Here is a 14,009-nt window from a genome sequence, read left to right on the forward strand (position 1 = left end):
GTCCCTGCTGCCTCTCTGCCCCTACTGTATGACCCTGCTGCCTCTCTCTGTCACTACTGTACATCCCTTCTGCCCCTACTATACATCCCTGCTGCCTTTCTATGCCCCTACTGTATGTCCCTGCTGCCTCTCATTTAATTTCCAGTCAGCGTAGAAGGGGTGTGGTGGCCACAAAGGTGGGCTGTGGGGGGGGGGGGGGGGGCTTGGTGGCATGATTATGTCATTGTTTCTTCACCCTCACCATACAGTGCCAAGAGAACAGGCACTGTATAGCACAGGTGATGCTACAATGACGAGATTCAGCATAAATCACATTATCGGGCCTCCGTGGACCCTGCACTTGTGCTCTGTAAGCAGCTGGCGGGGGGTGCGGGAGATCTCCCACCTTTCTGGGGGGCTAGCAGTGGCACATGATTTTCATGAGCCTCCCGGACGTTTCCGGAAGAGTGGCAAGTATTGTTTAGATTCATGTTAGCTGGAGTTGATGGCAGGTTAGATGTTCGCTCTACTTCTGCCTAAAGTTAGGTACAAACTTGTACAATCATACTTCAGATGCAATTTTATTACACCATTGCACTAGGTGCCAGAAGTCCCGATCAAAGTGCCAATTCCTGTATATTCTAACTTGCTATCCACAAAACTCATGTGTCTAAAAATCTGCTAAAAAGACCGCTGCTGCAGGAGCATGGGCAGAAACATCGGACAGAGGGTCTAATTTAGATTTGTATATAATGCCGATGTTCAGGCACCTGAGTGATTATCGGTAGACTGCGCATATGCCATGATTACACTGCGCGTGCCAACCTTAATGATGCTGCTCGCAGCGAGAATTTCAACGCAAAGTGATTGACAGGAAGGGACCATTTGGAGATGATAACGGGGAGGTGCGGGAAAAATGCTTTTCTGGGTGTGTAAACATGGCACTAGCGTCGCTACTGCTGCGTCCAATCTGCATGACTAAAGACTCACTTGGGGAGTCGCTGTTCCTCGCTCGTTACTGCACAGATGCTGCGTATGTGCACACAGTTGCTGAAACTCTGCGATGACTCTGGTGAGCGTCTATATTCTGTTCTGGTCGGCTGCTTCACTTGCAATGATTAGTATGTGATGCAGCTGTGTAGGCATGTGTACCAATCTGAATTAGGCCCAGAATGAAAGCACATGTTCTCTTCAAATCTTGTCCGATATTATACCATCGCATCTGATGAATTTTAGGAAGCCCATAAAACCTGATCTTGAGATGCTACCAGTTTTCTTCCGATAAAATGAGGTCAGAGCTACGTATGTGGCACCCCAGAGTGAATCGTGCATGCCTCTTTAATTTTTTAAATGGCAGTATTACTACCTCAGAGTTCATTTAGCTGGTACAGCGGAGGTAAAGAGACGGACCAGAGAAAGGTCATATGTCCTGCATCGTGAGGTGGCAGGATCCCAGTAGACCAGAGTGGTGAAGCACAAGCAGAGCCTTGTGGGAAGGAAGCCATTGTGGAAGGCAGATGTGTTCAGAGGAGCAGAGCAGAACGGTTGTAAGCAGTAAGAGTCGGGCGGTCACGCATGGCGTTGGAGAGCTGTGCTGCAGAGTAAAGGCAGCGAGGTGCTTCCGTGAAGTTGCGAGAGTGGGCATGGGACGCTACAGCTGGGGACCGGACACTGCTAGACCTGAGCAGAGGTGAGGATGCCGCACCCATCTTGAAAAGGCTTGAACTCGCTAAGTGGTGACAAGTGTCAGGTGCGAGCAGCCGAGAGAACCTGAGAGAGTTGCATAGACTGTGTTATGGCGGACTGCAGAAGGGTGAGTGCTAAACGCCATTTTATTTGTCACATGCAGAATGCCCCACAATTGTATGGAGAGGGAAGGCTGCCAGGCCTAATACCAACAATTACACAGAGTGACCCTTATTTGAAGGCCGCTCTGTGCAGCGTAGGGACACTTATTCTTTTTGAGGATCAGTATAAAGACATATACTGTTTGATGAGCAGTATAGAGACATATATTGCCTTGGATAAAAGACATTTATTACCTGGAATAAGAGAGACAAACATTTGTTGTTCTAGTTAATTGCTACAGAGACAGTATGCTTGTTTGGAAATTAAGTACACATGCCACATCAATCTCTGTGCAGAAGTTGGAATACAGTGACACTGTCCATACTGACACAGTGGGTCAGGTGTTTAGACCCAGGAACTACAGTTCTTTAAGCAAGTGTTTACCCCCTCCGGCCACAATTACAGTATAAACCACAGACCCCATTGCAGTACTGTGGGACCTTTGAGCTCCAACTTATATTGTCTGTGAAGACTGGGGCTATTCATTTAGGGACATTTAGAGAAATAGTGATTGTTCTTTGTGCAAATTATAATCTTAATAATCTTCTTCATTGTCTTCTCTGCTGTCACACCTGAGGGCTGAAGCTGACCTGGGGAAGCCTCAGGCGTAGGGGCTGATGTGTATGTGAACCTGGGTGGCAGTATGGGAGTCCTGGACATGCAGGGTACCCTTAGCACAGACGCCCAAAGGAGTGACCAAGACGACAGCATAGTAAAAGTTAATTTCTTTATTATGCACACAGTTCACTTAATCACAACGGCAGTCAGATGCAAGTATCAATGCTCAGCAATTAGTATTCACAGTATAAGTTTAGCAGCAAAGTTCCTCAGATGTAGTGGTAAAAAGTATGCTATTTGGTATGGTAAGAACTCGATATGGCACAGTCTTGGAAGACACTGAGGTGGTAAGTCCATAGAGATAACAGCTAACCACTGTACTGGCGAGATTAACTGATACTGACCAGAAGATGACTCACTGGAAGCTGTAGTCTGTGACGGAGCACCGAGGTAGGCTGAGAGCTGGAGGACTGCCCAGGATGCTGGGTAGAACTGGTGCAGATGGTGAGAATGCAGTGGAACTCACCGATGGTGACAAAGTTCGATGTTGGAGCACCGATGGTGAACTGGTTTTTGATGTGGGAACACCACCGACGAATGGAAGCGATGTAGGAACACCACTGACGAATGGAAGCAATATAGGAACACCACTGACGACTGGAGACGGTGTAGAAACACTGCTGGCAAAGTGGAAGCACCGATGATAGCTGGAAACGTTGTGAGCATACCGCTGAGAGCTGGAGACGGTGATGGAACACTGCCAGTAACAGAAGGCAATGTGGAAACACCGCTGGAGTCAGGCATCACCACAGGATGGAAATAGATGCAAGTCTCTTTAAGTGGAGCAAGGTCACAGGAGCTGGAATACCTGGAGACAGCAAGCAGGAACAACCACAGAATGTAGAGACATCCAACACTGGGTTAGACAACCATAGCACTGACAACAGGGAGCCTTGGTTCAGTATACTTATACCTGCTGGGAAGCAGGTATTGGCTGAGCATTCAGAGAGAATTCTGTGTACAATGGATTGGCTGTAGAGAATCATGTGACTAGACCAAACATGGCTGCTCCCATGTTTGGTTCTGGAGGGAAAAGTCAGTTTGTACACAGCATGTGGAAACTTGTAATGATGGCGGCAGAAGCCGCGGAGAACAGTTGACGCCATCCACTGGAACAGGAGGGACATGCTGAATAGCTGTCATGGCAGCGCTGCTGGGATCGCTGAGGAGAGACTGTGGAGATGCCATGCAGCGTGCCGCACGCAGACAGCGCAGATGGAATCCAGGCTTGGAGCGCAGGGACAGTCTGAGAAGGCACTTGGATGGTAGGTAAGCGTGTTTAGTCACCCGGATTGTGACATCTGCAACATTCTCTTTCGGAATATGCATGTATCTTTGAGTTTTGAATTATTGAATTGTCCAGTGTATCGTGATCTGTAGGTAAGCGTTATTTTCATAACATCATCTAAGGTGATTTTACTCTTCATTGCGCTTGTCTTCTTCCATTGTTTATATTGTGATTGTCTAATTTTTGCCATGTATCCGATAACCACCCTCTATCCAGAATTCATTGCGGCACAATAAAGAACATTCCTGACTGAGATTGCTGTCCTCGAACTCTCTGCTTGCGTATCAATCCGTCCTACCTCTCTGAACCACATACAGCGAACTAGTTACAGGGAAAACATTTTAGGGAAAGGGTCCATCACATAGCCACCGAACACCTGTGATACCTCTTCCATCCACATAGACACCTGCCAACCCCAGAATATTACACGTTCACACTCTTAAGCTATCTCGTTAATAGGTTGGGATCAGGGTCGGTTCTAGACCCTGTGGAACTCAGGGTGAAAGTTTCCTTTGCCCCCCCCCCTCCCCCACAATATTCAAAATGGGGACAGTGTGGGTTGAAGGTGCGTGGCAAAAATATAGGGGCATTACTTCATGAGGAAGGGGCGTGGCCACAGAAAAGTACCATTTCACATTACACTGCAAAGTAGGACCATTATTCATATTACATCACACACTAGTACCCCTTACGTTACAGCACAGTTCAACCGCTTATACATGTTATGCCACAGTACAGCATCTTACTACATGTGACAGCAGGGCCGGCGCCACCATTAGGCAGCTTTAGGCAGCTGCCTATGAGCGCCGGCACTTGAAGGACGGCCCTGAGGAGCGAACAAAAAATTAAGGCTATGACAGCCAGAATGTGTGCGGCGCACGCTGAAAAAATGCGAGCCTCACGCAGCCGCTCCATGCGCACAAGTCAAGTGTCGGATCAGCCGGGCCAGAGCTGGAGTCCCCGCCTCCCCCTCCTGACTTTCCGCCCCCGGCCCGATGACCGAGGAGAAGATCCGCTCCTTGTGCCTGTATTGCAAGCCGCACAAGGAGCTGACTGCCGAGAAGGAGGTTGTGACCAGCGACGGCGGAAAAGGACTTCCCCAACCACCAACGGATCTGCCCCCGTTCTCTGCTAGCCCTGACCAGCGGCTGTGACAGGGAGTCCAGCAGCCAGAAATGCGGCTTCAAGGTTAATCCCCCCCTCTCTCTATTTAGATTTACTATATATATATATATATATATATATATATATATATATATATATATATAATGCTGTACAGTCTGGAGCAAATTACTATATATATATATACACATACACACACACACACACACACACACACACACACACACACACACACATAATGCTTTATAGTCTGTGCCATCTGGAGCAAATGGCTGTGTATATATATGTATATATATATAATATTATATGTGTAAAATCTATCTCCAAATGGAGCGGCACTCCTCTCCCACTGGCAGCTGCTTCGGTGCCATCCAGATTAGTGTAGATATGTTCCAATTCAAACACTACTCGGAGACCTTGGAAAAGGGGTAATTATTTTCCGTAATGTTACTATGTCACCACTTTTTTATACAGTTCCAAATGATTTAAAGGTTTCCGAGTGCCGCTGCCTGTTTAAATTGGAACATATATATATATATATATATATATATATATATATATATACACCGTATATACTCGAGTATAAGTCGACCCGAATATAAGCCGAGGCACCTAATTTTACCACAAAAAAATGGGAAAAATTACTGACTCGAGTATAAGCCTAGGGTGGGAAATGCACGGTGCCAGGGGTTTTCATGCTCAGGGTGTCATGCTCGTTGCCAGGGGTTTCATGCGGTAGGTGTTATGCTTGTTGCCAGGGGGTAATGCTTGTTGCTAGGGTTGTGCCACCAGTGCCATATATACCCCCAGTGACAGATATCCCCCCACAGTGCCAGATAAAAACATGCCCCCGTTGCTTTGCCCCCAGTAGTTATGCCCCTTCTTTGCCCCCAGTAGTTGTGCCCCCTCTTTCATTGCCCCCAGTAGTTATGCCCTCTCTTTCTTTGCCCCCAGTAGTTGTGCCCCCTCTTTCATTGCCCCCATGACCCCTCTTTCTTTGCCCCCAGTAGTTGTGCCCCCTTTCTTTTTTTTCAATAATAATTTCTCTGACGTCCTAAGTGGATGCTGGGACTCCGTAAGGACCATGGGGATTAGTGGCTCCGCAGGAGACTGGGCACAACTAAAGAAAGCTTTAGGACTACCTGGTGTGCACTGGCTCCTCCCACTAAGACCCTCCTCCAGACCTCAGTTAGATTCTTGTGCCCGGCTGAGCTGGATGCACACTAGGGGCTCTCCTGAGCTCCTAGAAAGAAAGTATATTTTAGGTTTTTTATTTTACAGTGAGATCTGCTGGCAACAGACTCACTGCAGCGAGGGACTAAGGGGAGAAGAAGCGAACCTACCTAACTGGTGGTAGCTTGGGCTTCTTAGGCTACTGGACACCATTAGCTCCAGAGGGATCGACCGTATGGAACCGGCCATTGATGTTCGGTCCTGGAGCCGCGCCGCTGGCCCCCTTACAGAGCCAGAAGCAAGAAGTGTTCCGGAAAATCGGCGGCAGAAGACTTCAGTCTTCACCAAGGTAGCGCACAGCACTGCAGCTGTGCGCCATTGCTCCTCATGCACACCTCACACTCCAGTCACTGGGTGCAGGGCGCTGGGGGGGGCGCCCTGAGCAGCAATATAAACACCTTGCCTGGCAAAATCATCACAATATATAGCCCCAGAGGCTATATATGTGATAAATACCCCTGCCAGAATCCATAAAAAAGCGGGAGAAAAGTCCGCGAAAAAGGGGCGGAGCTATCTCCCTCAGCACACTGGCGCCATTTTCTCTTCACAGTGCAGCTGGAAGACAGCTCCCCAGGCTCTCCCCTGTAGTTTTCAGGCTCAAAGGGTTAAAAAGAGAGGGGGGGGGCACTAAATTTAGGCGCAATATTGTTTATACAAGCAGCTATTGGGGGAAAAATCACTCAGTTATAGTGTTAATCCCTGCATTATATAGCGCTCTGGTGTGTGCTGGCATACTCTCTCTCTCTGTCTCCCCAAAGGACTTTGTGGGGTCCTGTCCTCAGTCAGAGCATTCCCTGTGTGTGTGCTGTGTGTCGGTACGGCTGTGTCGACATGTGGGATGAGGAAGGTTACGTGGAGGTGGAGCAGAGGCCGATAAATGGGATGTCGCCCCCTGTGGGGCCGACACCAGAGTGGATGGATAGGTGGAAGGTATTAACCGACAATGTCAACTCCTTACATAGAAGGCTGGATGACGTAAAACAGCTGTGGGACAGCCGGCTTCTCAGCCCGCGCCTGCCCAGGCGTCTCAAAGGCCATCAGGGGCTCAAAAAAGCGCCCGTTACCTCAGATGGCAGACACAGATGTCGACACGGAGTCTGACTCCAGTGTCGACGAGGTTGAGACATATACACAATCCACTAGGAACATCCGTTACATGATCTCGGCAATGAAAAATGTGTTACGCATTTCTGACATGAACCCAAGTACCACATAAAAGGGGTTTTATTTTTGGGGAGAAAAAGGAGCCAGTGTTTTGTTCCTCCATCAGATGAATGAATGAAGTGTGTAAAGTAGCGTGGGTTCCCCCGATAAGAAACTGGTAATTTCTAAAAAGTTACTGATGGCGTACCCTTTCCCGCCAGAGGATAGGTCACGTTGGGAGATATCCCTTAGGGTGGATAAGGCGCTCACACGTTTGTCAAAAAAGGTGGCACTGCCGTCTTAGGATACGGCCACCTTGAAGGAGCCTGCTGATAAAAAGCAGGAGGCTATCCTGAAGTCTGTATATACACACACTCATGTTATATACTGAGACCTGCAATTGCCTCAGCATAAATAGTGCTGCTGCAGCGTGGTCTGATACCCAGTCAGATAATATTAATACTCTAAGACAGGGATAATAGTTTGCTAACATAGAGCATATTAAAGACGTCGTCTTAGATATAAAGGATGCACAGAGGGATATTTGCCGGCTGGCATCCAGAATTAATGCAATGTCCATTCTGCCAGGAGGGTATTAGAAACCCGGCAGTGGACAGGTGATGCTGCCTATAAAAGGCACATGGAGATTCTGCCTTATAAGGGTGAGGAATTGTTTGGGGATGGTCTCTGGGACCTCGTATCCACAGCAACAGCTGGGAAGAAAAATTTTGACCTCAGGTTTCCTCACAGCCTAAGAAAGCACTGTATTTTCAGGTACAGTCCTTTCGGCTTCAGAAAAGCAAGCGGGTCAAAGGCGCTTCCTTTCTGCACAGAGACAAGGGAAGAAGGAAAAAGCTGCACCAGCAGCCAGTTCCCAGGATCAAAAATCTTCCCCCGCTTCCTCTGAGTCCACCGCATGACGTTGGGGCTCCACAGGTGGAGACAGGTGCGGTAGGGGCGCGTCTCGGGAACTTCAGGGACCAGTGGGCTTGCCCACAGGTGGATCCCTAGGTTCTGCAAATAGTATCACAGGGATACAGGCTGGAGTTCGAGGCGACTCCCCCTCGCCGTTACCTCACATCAGCCTTGCCTGCTGCCCTCGGAGAAAGGTAGTACTGGCGGCAATTCACAAGCTGTACTTCCAGCAGGTGAAATCAAGGTACCCCTCCTTCAACAAGGCCGGGGTTACTATTCCAAAATGTTGTGGTACCGAAACCAGACGGTTCGGTGAGACCCATTCTAAAATTGAAAGCCTTGAACACTTATATACGAAGGTTCAAGTTCAAAATGGAATCGCTCAGGGCGATTATTGCAAGCCTGGAGAATTTCATGGTATCACTGGACATCAAGGATGCTTACCTGCATGTCCCTATTTACCCTCTTCACCAGGAGTACCTCAAAATTGTGGTACAGGATTGTCATTACCAATTCCAGACGTTGCCGTTGGTCTGTCCCCGGCACCGAGGTATTTACCAAGGTAATGGCCGAAATAATTATCCCGTACTTGGACGATCTCCTTATAAAGGCGAGGTCCAGGGAGCAGTTGTTCGGCGGAGTAGCACTATCTCGGGAAGTGCTACAACAGCACGGCTGGATTCTGAATATTCCAAAGTCGCAGCTGGTTCCTACGACGCGTCTACTGTTCCTGGGTATGGTTCTGGACACAGAACAGGATAAAAAGGGTTTCTCCCGGAGGAGAAGTCCAAGGAGTTGTCGTCTCTAGACAGAGACCTCCTAATACGTATACAGGTGTCGGTGCATCAATGCACGCGAGCCCTGGGAAGGATGGTAGCTTCTTACGAAGAAATTCCATTCGCCAGGTCCCATGCAAGGATTTTCCAGTGGGATCTGTTGGACAAGTGGTCCGGGTCGCATCTTCAGATGCATCGGCGGATAACCCTGTCTCCAAGGGCCAGGGTGTCGCTGTTGTGGTGGCTGCAGAGTGCTCATCTTCTAGGGGGCCGCAGATTCGGCATACAGGACTGGGTCCTGGTGACCACGGATGCCAGCCTTCGAGGCTGGGGGGCAGTCACACAGGGAAGAAACTTCCAAGGCTATGGAAAAGTCAGGAGACTGGCAGCTGCTTCGGTGCCATCCAGATTAGTGTAGATATGTTCCAATTCAAACACTACTCGGAGACCTTGGAAAAGGGGTAATTATTTTCCGTAATGTTACTATGTCACCACTTTTTTATACAGTTCCAAATGATTTAAAGGTTTCCGAGTGCCGCTGCCTGTTTAAATTGGAACATATATATATATATATATATATATATATATATACCGTATATACTCGAGTATAAGTCGACCCGAATATAAGCCGAGGCACCTAATTTTACCACAAAAAACTGGGAAAAATTACTGACTCGAGTATAAGCCTAGGGTGGGAAATGCACGGTGCCAGGAGTTTTCATGCTCAGGGTGTCATGCTCGTTGCCAGGGGTTTCATGCGGTAGGTGTTATGCTTGTTGCCAGGGGGTAATGCTTGTTGCTAGGGTTGTGCCCCCAGTGCCATATATACCCCCAGTGACAGATATCCCCCCACAGTGCCAGATAAAAACATGCCCCCGTTGCTTTGCCCCCAGTAGTTATGCCCCTTCTTTGTCCCCAGTAGTTGTGCCCCCTCTTTCATTGCCCCCAGTAGTTATGCCCTCTCTTTCTTTGCCCCCAGTAGTTGTACCCCCTCTTTCATTGCACCCATGACCCCTCTTTCTTTGCCCCCAGTAGTTGTGCCCCCTTTCTTTTTTTTCAATAATAATTTCTCTGACGTCCTAAGTGGATGCTGGGACTCCGTAAGGACCATGGGGATTAACAGCTCCGCAGGAGACTGGGCACAACTAAAGAAAGCTTTAGGACTACCTGGTGTGCACTGGCTCCTCCCACTAAGACCCTCCTCCAGACCTCAGTTAGATTCTTGTGCCCGGCTGAGCTGGATGCACACTAGGGGCTCTCCTGAGCTCCTAGAAAGAAAGTATATTTTAGGTTTTTTATTTTACAGTGAGATCTGCTGGCAACAGACTCACTGCAGCGAGGGACTAAGGGGAGAAGAAGCGAACCTACCTAACTGGTGGTAGCTTGGGCTTCTTAGGCTACTGGACACCATTAGCTCCAGAGGGATCGACCGCATGGAACCGGCCATTGATGTTCGGTCCCGGAGCCGCGCCGCCGGCCCCCTTACAGAGCCAGAAGCAAGAAGTGTTCCGGAAAATCGGCGGCAGAAGACTTCAGTCTTCACCAAGGTAGCGCACAGCACTGCAGCTGTGCGCCATTAATCCTCATGCACACCTCACACTCCGGTCACTGATGGGTGCAGGGCGCTGGGGGGGTGCCCTGGTCAGCAATATAAACACCTTGCCTGGCAAAATCATCACAATATATAGCCCCAGAGGCTATATATGTGATAAATACCCCTGCCAGAATCCATAAAAAAGCGGGAGAAAAGTCCGCGAAAAAGGGGCGGAGCTATCTCCCTCAGCACACTGGCGCCATTTTCTCTTCACAGTGCAGCTGGAAGACAGCTCCCCAGGCTCTCCCCTGTAGTTTTCAGGCTCAAAGGGTTAAAAAGAGAGGGGGGGCACTAAATTTAGGCGCAATATTGTTTATACAAGCAGCTATTGGGGGAAAAATCACTCAGTTATAGTGTTAATCCCTGCATTATATAGCGCTCTGGTGTGTGCTGGCATACTCTCTCTCTGTCTCCCCAAAGGACTTTGTGGGGTCCTGTCCTCAGTCAGAGCATTCCCTGTGTGTGTGCTGTGTGTCGCAACGGCTGTGTCGACATGTGGGATGAGGAAGGTTACGTGGAGGTGGAGCAGAGGCCGATAAGTGGGATGTCGCCCCCTGTGGGGCCGACACCAGAGTGGATGGATAGGTGGAAGGTATTAACCGACAATGTCAACTCCTTACATAGAAGGCTGGATGACGTAAAACATCTGTGGGACAGCCGGCTTCTCAGCCCGCGCCTGCCCAGGCGTCTCAAAGGCCATCAGGGGCTCAAAAAAGCGCCCGTTACCTCAGATGGCAGACACAGATGTCGACACGGAGTCTGACTCCAGTGTCGACGAGGTTGAGACATATACACAATCCACTAGGAACATCCGTTACATGATCTCGGCAATGAAAAATGTGTTACGCATTTCTGACATGAACCCAAGTACCACATAAAAGGGGTTTTATTTTTGGGGAGAAAAAGCAGCCAGTGTTTTGTTCCCCCATCAGATGAATGAATGAAGTGTGTAAAGTAGCGTGGGTTCCCCCGATAAGAAACTGGTAATTTCTAAAAAGTTACTGATGGCGTACCCTTTCCCGCCAGAGGATAGGTCACGTTGGGAGATATCCCTTAGGGTGGATAAGGCGCTCACACGTTTGTCAAAAAAGGTGGCACTGCCGTCTTAGGATACGGCGACCTTGAAGGAGCCTGCTGATAAAAAGCAGGAGGCTATCCTGAAGTCTGTATATACACACTCAGGTTATATACTGAGACCTGCAATTGCCTCAGCATAAATAGTGCTGCTGCAGCGTGGTCTGATACCCAGTCAGATAATATTAATACTCTAAGACAGGGATAATAGTTTGCTAACATAGAGCATATTAAAGACGTCGTCTTAGATATAAAGGATGCACAGAGGGATATTTGCCGGCTGGCATCCAGAATTAATGCAATGTCCATTCTGCCAGGAGGGTATTAGAAACCCGACAGTGGACAGGTGATGCTGCCTTTAAAAGGCACATGGAGATTCTGCCTTATAAGGGTGAGGAATTGTTTGGGGATGGTCTCTGGGACCTCGTATCCACAGCAACAGCTGGGAAGAAAAATTTTGGCTTGCCCACAGGTGGATCCCTAGGTTCTGCAAATAGTATCACAGGGATACAGGCTGGAGTTCGAGGCGACTCCCCCTCGCCGTTACCTCACATCGGCCTTGCCTGCTGCCCTCGGAGAAAGGTAGTACTGGCGGCAATTCACAAGCTGTACTTCCAGCAGGTGAAATCAAGGTACCCCTCCTTCAACAAGGCCGGGGTTACTATTCCAAAATGTTGTGGTACCGAAACCAGACGGTTCGGTGAGACCCATTCTAAAATTGAAAGCCTTGAACACTTATATACGAAGGTTCAAGTTCAAAATGGAATCGCTCAGGGCGATTATTGCAAGCCTGGAGAATTTCATGGTATCACTGGACATCAAGGATGCTTACCTGCATGTCCCTATTTACCCTCTTCACCAGGAGTACCTCAAAATTGTGGTACAGGATTGTCATTACCAATTCCAGACGTTGCCGTTGGTCTGTCCCCGGCACCGAGGTATTTACCAAGGTAATGGCCGAAATAATTATCCCGTACTTGGACGATCTCCTTATAAAGGCGAGGTCCAGGGAGCAGTTGTTCGGCGGAGTAGCACTATCTCGGGAAGTGCTACAACAGCACGGCTGGATTCTGAATATTCCAAAGTCGCAGCTGGTTCCTACGACGCGTCTACTGTTCCTGGGTATGGTTCTGGACACAGAACAGGATAAAAAGGGTTTCTCCTGGAGGAGAAGTCCAAGGAGTTGTCGTCTCTAGACAGAGACCTCCTAATACGTATACAGGTGTCGGTGCATCAATGCACGCGAGCCCTGGGAAGGATGGTAGCTTCTTACGAAGAAATTCCATTCGCCAGGTGGACATGATGGCGTCCCGCCTCAACAAAAAGCTACAAAGATATTGCGCCAGGTCAAGGGACCCTCAGGCGATAGCTGTGGACGCTCTGGTAACACCGTGGGTGTACCAGTCGGTGTATGCGTTCCCTTCTCTGCCTCTCTTACCCAGGGTAATGAGAATAATAAGAAGGAGAGGAGTAAGAACTAGACTCATTGTTCCGGGTTGGCCAAGAAGAGCTTGGTAACCAGAACTCCAAGAAATGATCTCAGAGGACCCATGGCCTCTGCCGCTCAGACAGGACCTGCTGCAGCAGGGGGCCTGTCTGTTCCAAGACGTACCGCGGCTGCGTTTGACGGCATGGCGGTTGAACGCCGGATCCTGAAGGAAAAGGGCATTCCGGAGGAAGTTATCCCTACGCTATTTAAAGCTAGGAAAGAAGTGAACGCAAACCATTATCACCGCATATGGTGGAAATATGTTGCGTGCTGTGAGGCCAGGAAGGCCCCAAAGGAGAAATTTCAGCTAGGTCGATTTCTGCACTTCCTACAGTCAGAGGTGACTATGGGCCTAAAATTGGGTTCCATGAAGGTCCAGATTTCGGCTCTATCGATTTTCTTCCAAAATAGAACTGGCTTCACTGCCTGAAGTTCGGACTTTTGTTAAGGGAGTGCTGCATAGTCAGCCCCCGTTTGTGCCTCAAGTGGCACCGTGGGATTTCAACGTGGTGTTGGATTTCCTGAAGTCGCATTGGGTTGAGCCACTTAAATCCGTGGAGCTACAATACCTCACGTGGAAAGTGGTCATGCTGTGGGCCGTGGCGTCGGCCAGGCGTGTATCAGAATTGGCGGCTTTGTCATACAAAAGCCCTTATCTGTATTTTATATGGATAAGGCGGAATTGAGGACTCGTTCCCAATTCCTTCCTAAGGTGGTATCAGTTTTTCATGTGAACCAACCTATTGTGGTGCCTGCGGCTACTTGGGACTTGGAGGATTCCAAGTTACTGGACGTAGTCAGGGCCCTAAAAAGTATATGTTTCCAGGACGGCTGGAGTCAGGAAAACTGACTCGCTATTCATCCTGTATGCACCCAACAAGCTGGGTGCTCCTGCTTCTAAGCAGACTATTGCTCGCTGGATCTGTAGCA

Source organism: Pseudophryne corroboree, chromosome 12, assembly GCF_028390025.1.
Source record: "Pseudophryne corroboree isolate aPseCor3 chromosome 12, aPseCor3.hap2, whole genome shotgun sequence".
In the NCBI taxonomy this organism is placed as follows: Eukaryota; Metazoa; Chordata; class Amphibia; order Anura; family Myobatrachidae; genus Pseudophryne; species Pseudophryne corroboree.